Source organism: Apodemus sylvaticus, chromosome 11 (genome assembly GCF_947179515.1).
Source record: "Apodemus sylvaticus chromosome 11, mApoSyl1.1, whole genome shotgun sequence".
NCBI classification, from domain to species: domain Eukaryota; kingdom Metazoa; phylum Chordata; class Mammalia; order Rodentia; family Muridae; genus Apodemus; species Apodemus sylvaticus.
The window spans coordinates 88,776,501-88,792,907 of NC_067482.1; the positions used below are offsets into that span (position 1 = coordinate 88,776,501).

Genomic DNA, 16,407 nt, shown 5'->3' on the forward strand with positions numbered 1-16,407 from the left:
AAATCTATATATTTAAATTCAACCCACCCAAGTTGAAGCTGATGACGGTGAGAGCTTGAGGGTGGAATTAGAATTTTGGTGGACTTTGGGCTTTGATAAAAGTGTCCCATGGGAACTAATCTGCCTCCTCTAAAATGTCAATACATATTAAAAAGCTTTCTTAATAAAAATAAAGTAATAGATGCCAAATTGAACTTGAACTCCTCTCCCCAGAACAATGAAAAATAAAACCTGATCTTCTAAGCACAAATTCACTGTAGCAGGCCATTATATTTACCAGTTCATGATTAGCAGCCTAAGAATACAGCAATGTATAGAATGCCAACATTAATTCTCCACTAGATAAAGTAGAAATCTGGCATACTAACTTGACTTTATCATATGCTTTGTGGCTGCATTGATGCACATCTCTGTGTATATATACATGCTTGCACATATGTGTATATGTACAAAATACATAGCATAATCCATAACCTTAAAATCCGTATGATTGAGCATATATGCTCATGTGTGCATGTGTGTACTCTCTGTCTGTCTCTCATTCATCTATCCAATTTCACAACAAATGATCTGTAGTAATCAGCAGAATATCAGGAAATGTTTGTTTTAACACACAGTTTTTTGGGCCTCTGGTGATTCAGGATACCGTCCTAGAGGTACACGATGAATGAAATACATAGTGACCTTAGCTTCAGGTCAACCAAAGAAGCAGAAGACAAGGAGGATTCAATATTTCTTCAAGGCCAGCTCTCTTACTAAAATCCTGCCTTTGATGCATACTACTGCCTCCTACTATTGCCCTAGGTTGGGAGTCAAGCCTTTGGGAGACTAATTTATAATACTACCTCTCCCAATGAAAGGAAGGCAGAAAGATGGGGAGAGGGAGAGAGGGGGGGGGGGGAGAAAGAGAGGGAGAGAAAGAGAGAGAGAGAGAAAGAGAGAGAAGGTTCAGGAGAGGGTCAGAGAGAGAGAGAAAGAGAGGGAGAGAAAGAGAGAGAAAGAGAGAGAGAAGGTTCAGGAGAGGGTGAGAGAGACAGAGAGAGAGAGAGAGAGAGAGAGAGAGAGAGAGAGAGAGAGAGAGAGAGAGAAGGTTCAGGAGAGGGTCAGAGAGAGACAGACAGACAGAGACAAAAGAACCAGAGAGAAAGACAGAGAAAGATAATACAAGAGAGCATGAGGGGGACAGAGAAGCAGAGAGGCAGAGAGACAGAGAAAGAGAGACTTAGTTTCCATTAGACAAGTAACACATTCCATGACTATAACATAAAATACTACGGCACTCTGTTTTTTCTTATCTATTCCTTCTCTGGTTATACTTCATCACAACAGGACCTGAATTATATTTTAAATATAATATTAAACATTCATTTGCCTAGTCGTCGAGTGTCTATATACTGCATAAGCTTTACTGAGAATTGTCAACAATTTTAATCATTTGTTGTCTTTCTGTCTCTACCAGCCTTTCTCTCTCTCTCTCTTTCTCTCTCTCTCTCTCTCTCTCTCTCTGTCTGTCTTTCTCTCTCTCTATTTACATATACGTATACACACAAAAATGTTTATGAAACAATTGAGAGTAATTTGGAGGAAAATGGGCATTTTTTAAAAAAAAATTGTTCTATATTTTCTAAGAACAGTACATTGGTTTGAATGCATTAATTAAAACCTCAGAATATCCAAAGTGTCATATTGTTGCCTTAAGGAAAATAAACTATAAGGCTCTTCCCTATGTGTAATTTAAGCCATAACAAGCCCACTTTTGAATTCTCTACTTTTTTTCATGACTTCTTTCATTCCTGTCTGTTGACTGTATGATTCTGTCTAAATGCTGTCTTATGAATCTGGCTGTCCCTACCTATGGGTCTAGGGACATATATCTCTGTCTATAACCCTAAGAAGGGGCTTTGCTGTCTTTTTATTGAACAACACAGAAACCATCACATAGGCACAAATGACGGATATTTTATAGATACCCTTAAAAGAGTTTTACAAGGCACTGAGTCACTGATCCCAAATGACTTTAATTGACTGAGATAGAGATAACAAATGAACAAAAGATGTCAAGCAATATTCATGTTCTCTATCTAACAAGTATTGTGAGTTTCAATATTATTTTTATTTTTTCATTTTTTAAAATTGTTTTATTTATTTATTTTACTTATTCACTTTAATCCTGCTCACAGCTCCTCTCTCACAATTCTTCACCCTTCCCTTTCTTCTCCACCCCCCCCCCCAAGGTGGGGCCCCCTCACTATACCCCTACCTTGGCAATTCAAGTATGAAATTTTAAAGACTTCCTCTCCCAGTAAGGCCAGTCAAGGCATTCCAGACAGAAGAATAAATTTGGAATACTTCAGGAATTTGCACGCCATTCTTGTGCAGGGGGCATGCTAATTTTTTCTGTATCATTCCAGTTTCAGTATATATGCTGCCAAAGGGAGTGCAAGTTTTTATTTTATAAGGCTACTTTCATTCTACTTTCTATTTTTGGCAAATTATTATCATAATATGCAAACACACATACATTACAGTTACCGGGTAGAGAAGAGCACTTAACTTAAAGAATATATCTATGATTAGCTCAAGTTTTAAAAGTTGATTACATGGGAAATCTAAAACAAGAAAAGGTTGGTTGCTACATTGTTCTCTTAAAGGGAGGTTGAACAGAAAAACAAAGTACACAGCAGGATTTCTGTCTAAGACTTATATGACCTTAAAGCTTATTAACATTAGTTGTGAGGTCCATCCAGCAAAAGATACAGTTTTTTGAATATGAGATATATTTCCATCATAATGCATTGCTACAAAAGTATACATCTCCATTTTTTCTATTTTGTATATGGATACTTTGAAATATATACTCAGTGCTTCCCTTGCTTTAGATGTAGTTGAATAGCAAGGAGTAAATCAGTGTATAGATTACTAGCCCTATTCTAGTGTTGCTAAATCAAAATAACCAATGATGAGGCCCAAGGGATTTAATATACTTTAAGTGTGGGATATATTCTATGGCATTTAGCATAAAGATCCTAAATAAATACTTTATAGCTTAAACAGTACCTACAATTAAGGGAAGTCAATTAAAGTTGCAGGTAATAACAGAAGGAAATAAAAGTATAACATGAAATGTAGTTGGAAGCCTTTGGATTCAATTTAATACATCAAAACACTTAGCAACCCCTTCCCCCATGACACACCCACACAAATTACATGCTTCTACTTCCAAGTTTCCAAGTGAACGGAAAAATGCTTTGAAACATAAAACCATGGAAAATACTTTAGAGTACTGCGCTTCATACGGGTCCATTTACTTTCATGAGTCATTCTTTTCTCCACAGAACTTGTGGGATTTTTATCCACAGCTGTCATTTCTGTGGATTTTTATACTTAGGATGGTATCATTAACAATTGTGAGAACACAAAGTATTCTCTAGTTTTGTTTTGTCCAGGCTGTAACACAATATTTCAAGAAAACAACAAAATGAGAATTTTGGCTGCCATATTCAGTATTAAAATGGATTGCATGTTTCTCTGGCACCTAGTATAAGATTGTTTTATAAAGAAAAGTACCATCTGCAAGAGCTGTCAATCAAGGGCTGAGCTCTCTTCATTCTGGGACCATTTTCATCTAATGATGCAGAAACATGTTATAGAGGAAGATTTCACAATTGCTTTCATTTCCCCCAATGTCTTTGAAACAATGCAAATTTCCCTGAACTGATTCAAAGGGATCTTTCTTTGAAGGAGACAAAAAAAGCATTGGTGCAGACATTACAAAGTAGTGTAAAACTGACATGAGACATTGAAAATATATGTACCGAACCAGAATAATGAAATCAAAATACTCAAGTTTCCAGACAAAGTCATTTGTTTTTTATTTTCATTTATTTTATTAGAAATGTCTTAGAAATTAATTTTATGAGAAGTGTTAAGTGTGGTAGATACTTCAATCTTCCTTGGCATGAAAAAAGTTGGTTTGGACATATCAAGTCTGCTTTTCTTTAAAATAACCTTTGGGTATATTTTTATTTTCATTTTAGTGTTCAAACATGTTGATATGAAAGTATATAGAAAATTGATATCTCAGGTTTACCTGAACTTGTGAACCTACTCTTTGGTCTGTCACTGCATTATGGACTTCCTCTCCTCATGGAGTATATTGTGCTTCAATCATCCTCACCCTGATTCTAGGAAATAGTCCCATTAGAAGTGGGCACTATGTTTCTTTGATGTTAGAGTCCACTTGAAACAGTTTTCACCATATTATTAACTCTCTTGGGATTAATATTATCTCTGCATTTTTTCGAGAAAGAATAGATAAAGTAACAAGATGAATTTACCACCTTAGCCATTTGGTGAAGCTATTTCTATAGTTAGTATTTCTGAATTATTTTTTTTACATAGAATAAGAATTGTATGCTATCCACTTCCTAATGTTGCGCTTCAAACATAGATATTCAAAGCCACAGCTAATGGTCTATCTGTAAAATCTATTCAGTGATGGTGTGGTATGAATGAATTTGTGTGTCTGAATTGGAATGCTGGATGGTATTAATCTTTTTTGACAGGCAGCAGGATAATTTTGTTTCAAGCAGTCAGTCTGAGTAATCCCTGTACAGTGCAGTTATGTCATATTCAAATCATTAGCAATAGTGTGCTCCTACTATGGGAAACAAATGACAGAAAATGCACATGGTCTTAATTTCTCAGAACTTACCTTTCAGCACAAAAGAAGGGAAGCAGTTGAATGAAAAATGCATATATTTTAATCTAGCTGTTCCTCATGTCACTCTGCCAGCTATGTCCTTTCTTGGCAATGTTTAGAAATGTTGATCACAGAAATAAGCCCAAGGAATAAAATTCCAAATTGTGAGATATAAGTCATTTCCATATCAAAATGCACTAAAAATTTTGGCTTAGTACTTTGATTAAATTACTTATATTGTTATAATAATAATGTAAATGAGCATACCATATCTAGAGTTAATTTAGATATTCTTTAATCAATAAACTATATAAATCTGATAATGATGTCATAACAAAGTACCATAGTTTGAATCATTTAATCATTAGAAGTTTATTTTTCACAGTCTGGAGTGTAAATTTCCATGTTGAGGTCTTCCAGTGTTTGGTTTCTGGTGTGGAAACTCTTCTGTGCTTGTGAATGGGCACTTTGTTGTCACACGGGAATTTTCTATTGTGCACTCAGTGTAGGGACTGGATAGCACTGCTCTTACTTATAAATGTACAATTCCTATGAGGATTGTCTTGTTTTTACCACTTTACTTATCCTGAGTTATATTACCCTGAGGCTTTAATATGTGATTTTGGACAACAGTAGGGGACAAACATTCTATAGCATTCTACCTTCCCTTCAAAAATATACATTTGTGTGCGTGTGTGTGTGTGTGTGTGTGTGTGTGTGTGTGTAAAATCCACACTGTTCATTTCTATATTCACTAACTTCCTCATTTATTGAGGTGTCAACTTCCAAGCCGCACATCTTCTTTAAACATTAAACATTAATGAAACTCAAGGTATAATACAACCTGAGATAATTTGCTGTGAATCTGCCAAGCCAGATGTGCTATTTTCTTTGAAACGAATGGTAAGTCAGGCAACAAAAGTAAGCAGGAAGAAATGGAAATGGCTTCCAATCCAGACCAAATTCTATAAAGTCAGCATCCCTCAGCTCTTAAGTTCAGATGCATTTTCTTTTTTAGCTCAGTTTCCCAACCTGTAGCTAGCAGGTTGCATGCTGCATGTAGCTACCATGCTGCAACTCCTATAACCTATTATAGACTCTTTTTGTTCTCAAGGGTCTATGCTCAGAGTGGTAGGACTGGGAACCTTCTTTTTGAAGAATAAGCCACATGCCCAAGTGACTATTTCAATATTATATGTTGTCTTTCATACCAATCTTCATTTTTCTGCTGTTATGATGCCATCTATGATTCTGGCTTCTCTTAAAATGACTGCCTAAAAATTGAGGTGTTCTCTTTTTGGAGTGATTGTCCAACCACAATTTCCATTTTGTCCCTAGGAAAACCTTCCCAGGAACCTTGCAGAAAGGTTTTTGAAATGTTTAAGATCCAGTTCTTTTCAATTTGATAATTCCCTATTTTAATCTCTCCTTTCACATTTACTGCTACTTCTTTCATATTGAAACAACAAGGAGAAATCTAGATATTTTTTTGTATATTTTACACACAGTCTTATCGAGCACTGTAGTTGAATAATTTAACTTCCAGATGCTAGAATTAAATTTCGCCAGGTCCAGGGTGGATGGGAGGACAGGGGAAGAGAAGGGGGCTTACGGGACTTTCGGGGAGTGGGGGGGCTAGAAAAGGGGAAATCATTTGAAATGTAAATAAATTATATCGAATAAAAAAAATTAAAAAAAAAATTTCGCCAGGTCCTTTGTCAGTTCATATAGTGGTTGCAGTTACTAATGGCTATTCACTCGATTTCTTCTGTCCACCTCTGACTGCCTTCTTCCCTTCTCTTTACCACCTCTATCTTGCCTGTTCTTTTGTTCTCTCTTTTACTCTTGCTCTTTTGCTCTTGCATTCTTTCTTTCACCTTCTGAGCTTAACAACTGACCATAAACTTACACTATTACTACTACTACTAAACTTCTACTCTGCGATACATTTCTGAAGTTATTACTCCGGTTTAAATTTCTTTGTAAAGCTGTATCACTCAATCTTTATTAATAAGGAAAAAAGAGGAACTTCTTAGAAAGAATGATATATTTTACAAACAGTGCCATGTAACATAAATTACTAGATTACTATCTGAATTTATAATGAATTTGGTGGTTGATACAATGACAGTGTGCCTGTCTCTGTTATGTAGTAGAAATAGCTACAAATGGGACAAATGGGACCTCATAAAACTATAAAGTTTCTGTAAGGCAAAGGACACTGTCAAAAGGACAAAACGTCAACCAACAGATTGGGAAAGGATCTTCACCAACCCTAAATCTGACAGATGGCTAATATCTAATATATACAAAGAACTCAATAAGGTAGGACCCAGAGAACCAAATAACCCCATTAAAAAGTGGGGTATGGAGCTAAACAAAGAATTTTCACATGAAGAACTTCAAAGAGCTGAGAAACACCTTAAGAAATGTTCAACATCATTAACCATTAGGGAAATGCAAATCAAAACAACCCTGAGATTTCACCTCACCCCAGTCAGAATGGCTAAGGTCAAAAACTCAGGACACAGCAGGTCTTGGCCGGGATGTGGGGAAATAGGAATACTCTTCCACTGCTGGTGGGATTGCAAGATGGTGCAACCACTTTGGAAATCAGTCTGGCGGTTCCTCAGAAAACTGGGCATGATACTTCCTGAGTGTTATACCACTCCTGGGCATATACCCAGAGGATTCTTCAGCATGCAATAAGGACACATGCTCCACTATGTTCATAGCAGCCCTATTTGTAGTAGCCAGAAGCTGGAAAGAACCCAGGTGTCTTTCAACAGAGGAATGGATACAAAAAAAATTGGTATATTTACACAATGGAGTACTATTCAGCCATTAGAAACAATGAATTCATGAAATTCTTAGACAAATGGATGGAGCTGGAGAACATCATACTAAGTGAGCTAACCCAGTCTCAAAAGATCAATCATGGTATGCACTCACTGATAAGTGGATATTAGCCTAGAAACTTTGAATACCCAAGACATAATCCACATATTAAATGATGTCCAAAAAGAATGGAGGAGTGGCCCCTGGTTCTGGAAAGACTCAGTGCAAGAATATAGGGGAATTCCAGAACAGGGAAGCAGGAAGGGGTAGATGGAGGAACAGGGGGAGGGAAGAGGGCTTATGGGATTTGCGGGGAGTGGGGACCCAGAAAAGAGGAAATCATTTGTAATGTAAATAAAAAATATATCCAAAAATATATAAAAAAGCCCATGCTCTAACACTGAGCATATCTGGCTTAAAGCAAACAAACAAAAAAAAAGAAATAGCTAGAAAAGGAACATGTCACACACAATACGATGGAGGCACGTTTCCTGCATTGATGAAGATTTCAACAATGCCTGGGTTTTGAAAAGAGAAAATGGTCTTTGAGAAGAGAAATGGTGTTTAGAACTTGTATCACTTCTGTCCTGGGATCAAGGAAACAAGAACATAACCTTATAGCACAAAGAAAGTTGGTTTCTCATGAAAGGTCAATTTCATTACAAAATAGAAAATAGAAAACTATTCGGTAAAACCTCCATTAATGAAAACCCATGTGTTATGTATAACAAGGCCAATTATGTAATACTTTCCTAAATAACCAGACAAACAATATATGAAGAGTTTATAGTCACTGGGACAAATAAGCTACAGTTGGTTACTGGTGACTTGTGGCAGAATTTGTGTTTCAAAATATGGAGCAATTTTTATGATGTCTGCAAACTATATGTTTTTGGTTGTTTGATCTTTAGATGACCCTTAAGCTCCAAAGAGAGACAGCAATGTGATGATATATTTAGCTTGTAGCCCGCATTTTGTATAATATGTTAATCTATAATAACATTGTAAAACAGGAAAAAAAAAACTTGATGCACTTTCCATATTCATTGGTCTAAGTACTAACTCTAGATAAATCCATTACCTCAAAGACAGGAAGAAAATATGCATCAGTCTTCTTCCTTACTCATGTCTCAGATCCCCTGAACTGGAATTACTATTTAGCAACTCTTAGGAGTCCTCCTGTCTCTGCCTTCCCAGTGCAGAGATTACAAGTACAGTCTATTTTATGCTTATTGTAGAGATCTAAGTCAGGTCCTCATGCTTGCAAAGGAAGAGCTTCCCACTGAGTATTCCCATACCCCCTGTACTTCATTTTAATTTTAATATTGCCTAAACCTATCACTAGTTCATGATTATATAAACTTAAGAATGAGCACTAACAATTTCTTTTATTGAAATTTATATATAATAATTCTTTTCTCTAGGTGACCACAGGGGAGCATTTAGTAATCTCATAACATAGTAAAATTGTAGGCCAAAGACTCCTAAATTGTCAGAAGTCATCCTGTAATTTACAACTATTTACCAAGGAACGAAAACTGAAGCTTAAGTGATGACTCATTTATAGAACCACTTTATCAACAATTGACTCCCACTATTAATCCCTCCATTATGAGTGACCAGGAACTTTTGCTTGTTAAAATTACATGAAACCTTCCAGCACTCATTAAAATTTCTACACCTGCCTCAGTTTGCAAGAATATTTCAATTCCATGTACTTGTTCTTAGAGAAGAAAATGACATCTTGAATGTAACAACCCCAAGTTTAACATGACTTGTGTAAGAAGCATTCTGTGATATGTATTATCACTCTTTTGATGAAAGACACAGATTTTACATTTTGCAGAGGTCTTATTTAACCTATATTCTCAATTATTTAAAAAAAATTAAATTACATAAATGCTTATGGACATATGCATGTAAGTGTAGGTGTCTGCGGAGATCACAGGTATTTGATCTTTCTAAAGCTGGAGTGATTGGTAGCTGTTAAGGGTCTGACATAGATCCTGGAAACCAAATATTGGCTCCTCTTTAATCCTGGGATGCATTGTTAACTGATGAGCTTTAACTCCATTTTGAATATTTTAACAAACATATTTCTCTTTCTAATTATTTTCTCTACTGAGACCTTATTTCAGGGGCTCCCACATAATAGGCATCCCGCTATCATAAAACCACATCTGTACTCTTTAAAAAATATTCACCTTGTTTCCTAACTTACCTAGACTTGCTCCAAATTCACAATCTCTTCAGCTGCTTTAATAGCTGACATTGTAACTGGTATTGCATCAGCAAGTAATTTTACAAAATAGATTTCTGTTCTGCAATTTGCATCTACATAATTATATAGTTCAGGGGCATAGAAACAAAACCCATATCATTTTTCTAACTAATTGAAGATGAACACATTTTTTCTTTTGAATCTATGTATTAGTTATTTTAGTTATTTTGAATTAGCCATATTATGACTCAAATGTGCCACGTTGTGACTGCCACATGTGAAAGAAGTAGACTATTTCCATTTCCTTAAAGGAACATCATAGAACAGTGGTTCTCAATCTTTCTAATTTTTCAATGCTTTAATACAGTTCCTCACTCTGGTGACCTCCAACCACAAAATTAGTTTTCATGTTACTTCATAACTGTAATTTTGGTACTGTTATAATTCACAAGGTAAATATCTGTGCTTTTCAGTGCTCTTAGATGACTCCTATGAATGGTTCATTTACCACCCTAAGGGTCTTGCAACCAACTAAGAACCACTGTTCTAGTAGGCCTATGAGAGTATATAGTTCTTTTGCTGAAGGGCTTCATAAAATATTTCAACAACCATAATAGTTTGAAGCACATTTAAATGCTGTTGAAAAATTAAAAATCAGTAATAAAAGCAGGTCAATAAAGGTTGTTCAGAAATATATTTGCTGCATAGTGACAATTGCATAATGATGTCTTGAAGCTGCTAAACTGCAGAGAGAGAAATGAAGAGAAAAAGGAAGGGAAGACAGGATGGATGGATGGATAGATGGATGGATGGATGGATGAATGGAGGGAGGGAGGGAAGGAAGGAAGAGAGCGAGGGAGGAAGGGAGGGAGGGAAAGAAGTCTCTAGATTTTGGCATGTAGTCGTCTGAGAGGAACACTAAATTCCATCACTCTACTTTGCTATTTTCTTGCTTTTCTTGTAAGGAATAAGAGTGTCCCTGTCTCGCCTTGGTTTAAACAATGAATTGTGGTCATCAGCTTTCTTTCTTACTTATAAGGTAATCAAAATTATGAGAATCTGTGCCTGAAAAAAATGTTCTGACTCCTAAATTCCACACTTGATGAGAAGGTCATCAGAAAGGCAGGGCAACTTTGGTGCTGTGCCCAGTCCCTCAGTGAGAAGGGGCTGTGCTGTGAAACTTGTTCATTTTCCCTCTAATTAAGAAAACACTATTGAGCTGAAAAATTAATTTAAACCTTGATTATAAGTTGAATTATGAATATTGATCACCTGTTATTTGAAAGCTCTCAAATTCTCTTCTTTCACGTCAACAATGTTGAGAGAATTTTATTAAATAATGGAAATGTGTGTATTATTTTTAGATACTACTTTTGCTGTGTTTCCTATAGTTAGCTTTAAAACATAATGTAACTATTATATAAGGCATACAATATTTTAAACAATATAAGCTAACTAAGTTAACTATGAGAAACTCCTCTAGAATCAAGAATAACATTTTGAGTGAATATTTATACTTTTTGATTTTGAAAGCATGAGGAATAGCTGCAGGCTATTTTGATAATAGATAAAATTAAATTTGGAGTAAAAGCAAATTATCATTTAGATCTTGCTTACTTTCCAAGTCTGTTAATTAATTTTGTGATTTAATGTCAATATCTCACTTAAAATCACTTATCCAGCAGTATGTATTACCATGACAAGTAAATACATTAGAATAGAAACAGCTAAGAATAGTACAGGCATTCCATAAAAATCCCATTTTTTCTTGTTTTTGTGACAAGTTGTCTTAAAAAAAATAGATGAACAAAAATACAAGCAAGGCATTATATACAAATCATAAACTTTGGAGGCAATTACAATGAAAATAATTAATGGAATAATAAAATTAAAACCATATAGCTTTGACTACCATAAGGTTTATGGCCAATTAGAAAGAAAAATACTAGTAGAAGACTTACAAATAAGTACATGAGAAAAGTTCCAGGGAAAATAAAAACCAACTCAGGGAAACTGTAACCAGATTATGCTTTTGCATTGACATACTTAAATAAATGACATTTATGCTTAGGACTTAAGATTAAGACAGGATCACATATTTTTCACTCTAAAAATGTGTGAGTTATAGAGACTCAAAACAGAGACAATGTTAAATTTGAAAAACTAAAAATTAAGTTTTTTCCTAAATAAAATATGAGACAAGAATTGAGAATTTCAGAAATCAGAAGTATGTGTGCAAGCTTGAGAAACATGGCAAGTTACGTAAGTGAGGGTGTGTCTCTTCTTTGTCTGTGGCTTCTCTGTACCCATTCCCTTGTTCTTTATCTATTACAGTAGCTAGTAGAATGAAGAGGAATAAATTGCTACCAGTATCTTAACCTATGCAATAAGAAGCCCTACATCATTCTTCTTGTACTTTGTGTCTATGCTAAAATTATAAGAAAATTAAGCCCCTGGTTATATGTGAATATAAAGGATGAGAGTGTGTGCTGGGAAGTAGATATTTCTTAACTTATGACATCAGCTAAAGAGCTCACATACAAAAGAATCTGATGCAGTGATGATGCCCAAATGCAAGTAACTCATTTGCATAAATACTAGCAAAACTAACCAACACAGTGGAGCCAATCCAGCAAATGCACAGGATTTTAGGTAAATACCACAGGAATACAGGAAGAATATTTTATCCTTCTTGAATATTGATGTAGTCTTAGGTCATAGATTGCAGCAATAGCTAACACTGAAGGCCTTAAAATCAAACAAATACAAATATTTTTTACTTTTGCAAAATTAATTTTAATATTGTTTGCAGAAATAACACAGAAAGTCTAGTGTGATAGATATCTAATATATGGTCAAGGACAGTATGAATTGAACAGAGAGGTATGAAGACACAAGCAAGAACTTGAGAAGCATTTGAGAGTTACAGCACCCAGATCTTGGTATATTTTGTATATGACACATTTTCATTACAGTATGTCAACTGTGGTTTATTACAATGTGCAAGCTATGCTGTGATTATGATGAAATAGAAAGGAATGCTGGAGGAGTAAATGGAAGCAATAGAAGGAAAAATGAATTATAGATGACTCTCAAAGATAGCCGTATATTAAATTATCCTGGCACAGTTATCATAATGATTTTAAAGTTTGTGGCTTTAAAACTATTTGAAAACCATTCAAGAATAAAGAATGAGATATAAGATGTTTCAAGTCATTGATAAAGCTGTGTTGAATTGTGCCATTTTTAATATACTGCCATCACCAGAGATGCAGCTTGAGAACTATTCCAGATATATTTGTATATAGAAGAAAGCAGTCATCTTTGTATATTCAAAATATAAATGCTTAATATAGTCTATGATGGTGATATGTTGGTTGGCTTTCAAACAGTATAACAGAATTTAAACATAATTCCTAAAACAAACTTCACAAAGAAAATATTTTTTTGGCTCACGAATCATAAAATTTGGACAATGGCACTTTGGTGAATAAACCATTAAGTATGGAACCTTATAAATATTCAACATCTAAATTATAGTAGTTGATTTACAAGTAGCATGTACATATTTATTTTCTAAAGTTATCTAAGCTATTTCTATGTTAAATTTATATATATATATATATATATATATATATATATATATATATATATAATATCAACATATGGACTAATTTGGTCACAACCATATTGAGATGCTTAATTAGTATTAGTGTCTTTTAGAGTAGATTTGTTCAGTATCAGCATCATTAATATTTGGAGTTGACAATTATTTCTTGAGGTAAAATTGTACTTTTGTATATTATAGGATGCCACATTTAGAAGTGAGGCCTTCATCTTTGCTCCTGTGACTGAGCAGATGGGTGTAGCCAGGAATACAGGGAATACCCGAGTGTCAGAACAGGTGGGACACAGTCTGCCAGAGCCCCACCTGTACCCAGTAGCAGAGCAGCACCAGAGCTGTGTGTGCACCTATCCTGCCAGGGGACATCTGCTCTGCAAGGAGTTCCGCATTTAGAGGGAAGCCTGCCTGGAGAGGTGTGGCCAACATCTTTACTCATGCTCTAAAATCAAGAATTGACAAATGAAATATGGTAAAATTACCGTTTCTGTAATGCAAATGACACTGTCAATAGGATAAAATGGCAACCAACAAATTGGGAAAAGATCTTACCAACCCTACATCTGACAGAGTGCTAATATCCAATATGTACAAAGAACTCAAGAAGTTAGACTCCAGAGAGCCAAATAACCCCATTAAAACATGGGGTACAGAGCTAAACTAAGAATTTTTACCTTAGGAATATAGAATAGCTAAGAAGCACCTAAAGAACTGTTCAACATCCTTAGTCATCAAGGAAATGCAAATCAAAATAACCCTGAGATTTCACCTCACACCAGTCAGAATAGATAAGATCAAAACCTCAGGAGACAGCAGGTACTGGTGAGGATGTGGAGAAAGAGGAATATTCCTCCAGTGTAGTGGGCTTGTAAGCTGGTACTACCACTCTGGAAATCAGTCTGGCGGTTCCTCAAAAAACTGGCCATGATACTACTGGAGGACCCTGTTACACCACTCCTGGGCATTTACCCAAAGGATTCTCTAGCATGAAATAAGGACACATGCTCTACTATTTTCATATCAGCCCTATTTATAATAGCCTGAAGTTGTAAAGAACCTAGATATCCCTCAAGGGAGGAATGGATACAGAAAATGTGGTATATTTACACAATGGAATACTACTCAGCTATTAAAAACAATGAATTCATGAAATTGTTAGGCAAATGGGTGGAATTGGAAAATATCGCCCTAGTCACAAAAGACACATGGTATGTACTCATCAATAAGGGAATATTAGCCTAGAAACTTGGAATACCCAAAACACAATTCAAATAATCAAATGATTCCCAAGAAGAAAGAAGAATGTGTGGATACTCTGTACCTTCTTAGAAGCAGGAACAAAATATCCACTGAAGGAGATACAGAGACAAAGTGTGGAGCAGAGTCTGAGGGATAGACCATACAGGGACTACCCCACCTCGTGATCCATCCCATATACAGGTAAAAAATCCAGACACTTTAATGGATACCAAGTACTTGTTGATTGGAGCCGGATATATTTGTTACTTGGGAGGCTCTACTAGTTCATGACGAATACAGAGGAGGACATTCTCAGCCAGCCATTGAACTGAGCACAGAGTCCACAGTGTGGGAGCTAGAGAAAGGACCCATGAAGCTGAAGGGGTTTGCAGTGCCATAGGAGGAACAATGTTATGAGCCACCCAGTACTCCCAGAGGTCCCAGGGACAAAACCATCAGCTAGATAGTACCGATGGTGATACTAATGGCTTCATAAGTGTAGGCAGTAGAGGATGGACTTGTTAGACATTAAAGGAGCAGAGGACCTTGGTCCTGGAAAGGCTTGATGCAGCAGTGTAGGGGAATAGCAGGACAGGGATGCTGGAGAAGTTTGATGGGGGAACAGGGGGAGGGAAGATGGCTTATGGGATTTTCTTGGTGGGGGGAACAGGGAAAGGGGAAATCATTTGAAATGTAAATAAATAATATATCTAATAAAAAAGAAAGAAAGATATTTTTATATCTAATAAAATATATTCTAAAAAATGTAATTATTCTTTCATATAAGTAGTAATTAATAATAGAGTAAACAAATTTAAGGGCAGAGCTGCATATGATTTCTGGATCATTAGTTAAGTGTATTTCTTTAAGCAGATTAATATGAAGCAAAATTCCAGGGTATAAAAAGTGCTTTATGTTTGTTTGGTTTATATATTACCTTTCCCAAAGCCTTACTAAGATGGCTTACTATGAGCAGTATATTTCAATGTATATAGAGTACACTCTATAAAAATGAAAATAAGCAAATAACATTACCTTTACAAAACCTATTTACATTCTTTTGAAGATCAGGTGGAAATGTATATAAGTTTAACCTTCCATTCTTATGATACCATTAATATGAATACCTACATTTATAACTATAGTTCAATATATTAAAGGATATTTAGTTACCAAGCTTCATAACTGCTTAAAGGTAATTTGATATATTCATATTTGGTTAATTGAGCATGATTGCAAACAGAAGTAATGATATGTTTTCTTTTTCCTAAATATATGCAGAGTAGTATAGCCATTTCAAATTTTGAATGTTCAAAATGCTAATGGCTATATACTTTGAAGTTTATAAATTTGCTCCTTATAAATTGTTCAGCCTGGTTCCTATACCATTCAAGATCACTAGCAGAGTCGACTGGGTCCTACCGACAATGGACTCGTCTATCTCACATTAATCATTAATTAAGCAATACCCCCATGGACTTGTCTACAGGTCAATCTTATAGAGGGATTTTGTTATTAAATTATCCTGTCTTCACAGATGTGCGTACTTGTGTATCAAGGTGACACAAAAGCAGCACAATTACCATTTGTTTAACTTGATGCACAAATACAATACTTTACCTTATCATTCATTTGAAAAGCTCAAAAACATACATAATTATAAAAGATCCATAGCCTTTCAACTGTGGGCACTTGTGAAGCAAATAGCATCACACGGTCTTTATTTTTCCACAATTAAATCAAAGAAAAGCCAAAACCCAGCAGTGAGTGCTAAAAGTTCAGCGG

The 16,407-nt window shown here is 35.3% G+C and overlaps 1 non-coding gene across 1 annotated transcript; it reads right to left on the reverse strand.

The window, feature by feature from the left end:
* Window positions 1–2,334: 2,334 nt before the first annotated feature.
* Window positions 2,335–2,443, reverse strand: LOC127696979 (U6 spliceosomal RNA). The gene has a single exon (XR_007980399.1). It is a non-coding gene; the product is annotated as a U6 spliceosomal RNA (small nuclear RNA).
* Between the last annotated feature and the right edge of the window lie 13,964 nt (window positions 2,444–16,407).